Here is a 4,748-nt window from a genome sequence, read left to right on the forward strand (position 1 = left end):
TTTCCATTGAACCCGACCATTGAACCACTGGATTGTTCCAAATCATCTTGGTGAAGGCCAAGCTCCTTGTAACACCTGACACACATGATGTCGCAAGAGCTGTCCTGGTCGATCAGAATTCGCTTTACCTGGCACTCTCCAATCTGGAGGGATATTACCAAGGCGTCGTTGTGTAGATGCTGCACCATCTCTAGGTCGTCTTTAGTAAAGGACACCACTGGTCCCTGGCACTCATCTGCCCTAGGTCTCTTCTGCCGGACCTGATACACATGTTGTAAGTGTTTTACCTTCTGACTTTCCCCACCATCTCGTTCTCATAAACCTTCGAGTGAATCACACTGATCACTCGAGGTCCGCCTGCTTGCGGTTGTGGTGCTGGTAGAGGTGGTGCTGCCGGTGCTTGAGGTAGTCTCGCCTGCTCTTCCCTTGTCCTGGTCTCATCTACCAGGTCCCTTAGATGACCTTGTCTGACCAGGTCTTCCAGATGTGCCTTTAGGGCTCTGCACCCTTGAGTTAGATGCCTATTCTCATTGTGGTAGGCACATCGTTTTCCCAGACTTCTTCCCATAAATTTACCAGGAATCCTCTCTGGTGCTCTATGATAGGGCTGATTCCGAATTCTTTCCAAGACTTTGTAGATCGGAATTCAGAATACGGTTGTGACTGCCTGTGTAGCCCTCAATTCTATCTCCTGTTTATTGTATCCACCATTACCTCGGCCTCGCTTCAGCGAGCTGTTTCTCTTCTCCTGTTTTGACGCATTTGTCCCCAACGTGTCCTCCTTGGCCCTGGCATACTTTTCTATCCTGGCCATAACTTCCTCCATACTTTTTGGTAGTGTCTTTGCTAGTGATTTTCGAAGTAGACAATCATCTTTCAGGCCGTTCTTAAAAGACACGACCATCACCTCTTGGTTGCACCCTGGTATTCGATTGAACACCTCGTAATACCTTTTAGTATAAGTCCTGAGGCTTTCATCCTCGCCAATTCTTAGAGCCATCAAGGAGTCCACCCACAATGGTTGTAGTTTGTTTGTCACAAACCTGGCCACGAACAACTCGGCCAAGCCTTCCCAGCTTTTCACAATTCCTTTCGGCAACTTGTGAAATCAGTCTGATGCGATTTTCCCAAAGGATAAGGGGAACACCTTGCAGAGCAACGGCTCGTTTCCGGTGTATAATGCCATTGAGTTCAGGTACAAGCCGATGTGAAAGTTAGGGTCAGACTTACCGTTGTATATCTGGAATATTTTCATGTGGAACTTCTTCAGGGCCTCAAACTTGTCCAATTCAACCGAGAATGACGTTCTCGGTTTGACCGGTGAGGTTACCGCGGCATCTTGTCACTTCCTTTGGAGGTAATCCCTCAAATCCTCCTTGGTTCGTCTAGGAGCTCGGCTATTAACGGATTTCAGCCTTTTTGGTGCGCTACTCCCAGTATCGTTATGAGTCCTCTTGGACCTCCCTCCATTGGTCGTGTCGAAACAAAATTCCTTCCCTTGATCATGCCGATGTTCTTTGGGCTCAGCTTCTTTGGTACGGTGTGTCCTTCGAGAGTCTACCTTCATTGACTCTCCTCTCCCGACCTCCCTTAAAGGCCGGTGATAGTGTTCCTTGGTCTTGGTGTGCTGGGGGACTGGAGGAACTGTTTTCTGCCCCCCCTTTTCTGGGTATCTTTTTTGGCCGTTGGAATCGGCGTATCTTGTAACGGAAATGGTGGCTGCATGACATTGTTCTGCATCATGAAATTGACGACAGATTGCAGGTCTGCCAATTTGTTCGCCATTCCCTTCATCTCGTCGTCCCTCCGCAGGCATCTATCTTTCTATACCTGGAGGTCGTCCTCGTTATAATACCCGCCTCGGTCTGACTTCTTTGGTACGTCGTCCTTCTGGCCGACGTCTTTCTCCCCGGGATTCTGATCCCGAGTTTCTTCGTTGTAGTTATCCTTCTCTACGTTAGGATCAAAGTGTTTACTACTTCCAGTAGGGATGTCGTCTCCGATCTTCTCTTTCTGTCCGTCGTTGGCCATCTATTCTTCTTTCTTTCCCATAGACGGCGCCAAATTGTGTGTGCTGTTTTCTGACCACACTGTCAAATAGGTACTCAGCTGGAGAACACTGGCAGAATAGATCACGCCCAAACGACCTGTCATAGAAAGAAAAGACTCTGGCGGTGGATCTTCCACCCGGGGGCACTCCGGCGATCAAGTTAATACTCAGTTATTTCTCAAAGATAATAATTAGTGCTTAACTCATTAGCCAGAATATCAAAAGCGTACCTTAGACCCACGAGGGAGCCTTTCTTTTATAGTCAGCACTAACTTGATCCCTGTAGAAGCCTAGCTTCTCTTGGATTCTTGCTTAATGCTCATCCTGAACTCTCTAATAGATAAATATAAACTTCCTAAGGGCCGGTTTGTTTTCAGAGATAGAATAGAAGGGATTGATAGTGAGGGGATTAATAGTGAGGAGACTGTTAGTGAGGGGACTACTAGTGAGAGGATTAAGAAAAATGTGTTTGTTAGATAACTAGTGGACTAATAATAATTCATGTTTGTTTTGAGAGATATGGATGTGATTAACCATATAAAATTACACAAATACCCTTGTTGTATTAATATTAAATTTAAGCTTATACCAACTAATAAATACATTATCCAATTAAACTATTCAAAAATTAAAATTAAAATTATATAATTAAAAATAATAAAAAATTCAACTATTAATCTTTTTTTTTTATTATTATTATTATTAAAGAAACCAACCAATGATTTCTCCAAAATTAGCCCATAGTTTTGAAAAAGTGTTCAAAACATTAAGAAAAAGATGGTGCCTTTCACTTTGTGACTTCATCCATGTAAGGCCGATAATGACACTTTTACTTCATCCATCTAAGGCCGACAGTGACGAAGAACAAGATCTGGATCATCAACCTTAATGAGAACAATAATGCTGCTTCATTCGGGTATGATTTTTTTTTCTTGAAAATTTATGGGTTTGTGGATGAGAACGACGATGTTGTCTCATTTGAGCCAATTTTCTGTAAATTTCTGGGTTTCTTGATATTTTCTGAAGATTGAAGGAAAAAATAATTATGGCTTCATTCGGGTATGATTTTTTTTTTCTTGCAAATTTTTTGGTATGTGGATGTTTGTGGATCAGAACAACAATGTTGCCTCATTTGAGCCAATTTTTTATAAATTTCTGGGTTTGTTAATATTTTCTAGAGATTGCAGGAACATTTTTGTGGGTAAAATCGTCATTCACACTCTAATACCAACGGCTTAAATTCTAATACCAAGTTCTCTGCACCTTTGCTAATCCCCTCGTTGGAGGGGATTCAGAGTCCGAACGGATTATTAATCCAGGGGCTATCTTGCAAACAAACGTGATATTGTGAATCCAACCTCACTACTACTAATCCCAATCCTAAGCCTCAACTCGAAAAACAAACGGGCACTAAGAGCTTTATCCTTATTCAGGCTGAGGTCCTCTCCCATTTTAGGACTCTTGTCTCTTATCCATTAATCTCGGATTCCGATATCTTCGCAAATAACCTCGGCTTAGCCGAGATCACCTCAGCGCCATGACCAGGACACGCGGCACCTCGGCTGGCACTTCGGTGCCACCTTGGCCATGTGTCGTTTGTTCTAAAAATATGCCCCCACAATAAATATAAATATTTTGTGTATAAATTAAAAGATTTCTTAAATAAATTCAATCACACATTATTACAAATGTAAATTTCAATAAAACCAACAAAGATAAAGTTTAGATCTCAATAAAAAAATATATATTTTAATGTATTGTTAATAAATAAATTATTAATTAATTTAATAACAGGCAAAGCCAGGCCGAGTTAGATTGAAAAGGGCAAATTACACTAACAGTCCCTATGGTTTGGAACTCGTGTTACTTTGGTCCCTGACTTTTTAATTATGACACATTTGACCCTAAATTTTGAATCTTATTCCAAATAAGGACAATTGAAGATACCATTATTTAATTTTAAGGGCAAAATTGTCAATTTAATAAAATATAAACTAATTTGACAAAAATAAATGTCAAAAAAATATTTTTAATTTTTTAAAAATTATTTTTATCCACTAATGATAAAATTATGTAAAATTAATAAAAATTACATGATAAATTTTTAAAAATTAATTTGACATGAACATCGTCCAAACACATAATAAAAATTAATTTGATAAAAAAAAATAAATGTCTAAAAGACTTATCAATGTTACATAATTTTATTTTTAGTGAGTAGAAATAATTTTTTAAAATTTAAAAATATTTGTTTGACATTTATTTTTGTCAAATTAATTTATATTTTATCAAATTGATGATTTTACCCTTGAAAAATCTAATGATATCTTCCATTGTCCTTATTTGGAACAAGATTCAAAATTTAAGATCAAATGTATCATAACTGAAAAGTCAAGAATAAAAGTAACCCAAGTCCCAAACTATAAAAATTATTAATGTAATTCACCAGATTGAAAATACAAATTCTAAACCCAGGCCGAGTTAGTTCAATCCGACTTTACAAACTACTATATCCTTTCCAACTCTAAAGACATAGTACTGAACCAGACGAATTGGGCGGGTCAACCGGCCCATATCCACCCTAATGCCAACACTGACCTGTCACCTCTATCTCTTCTCTCTCTGGTCATCAACTACAAGTCAAAGAGCAAACACTTCCTGGTTGTTGGGTAGCATTTTTTTTGGTAAGAGGATTAAT

This window comes from Camellia sinensis, chromosome 8 (genome assembly GCF_055761805.1).
Source record: "Camellia sinensis isolate YWXY chromosome 8, ASM5576180v1, whole genome shotgun sequence".
Taxonomy (NCBI): Eukaryota; Viridiplantae; Streptophyta; class Magnoliopsida; order Ericales; family Theaceae; genus Camellia; species Camellia sinensis.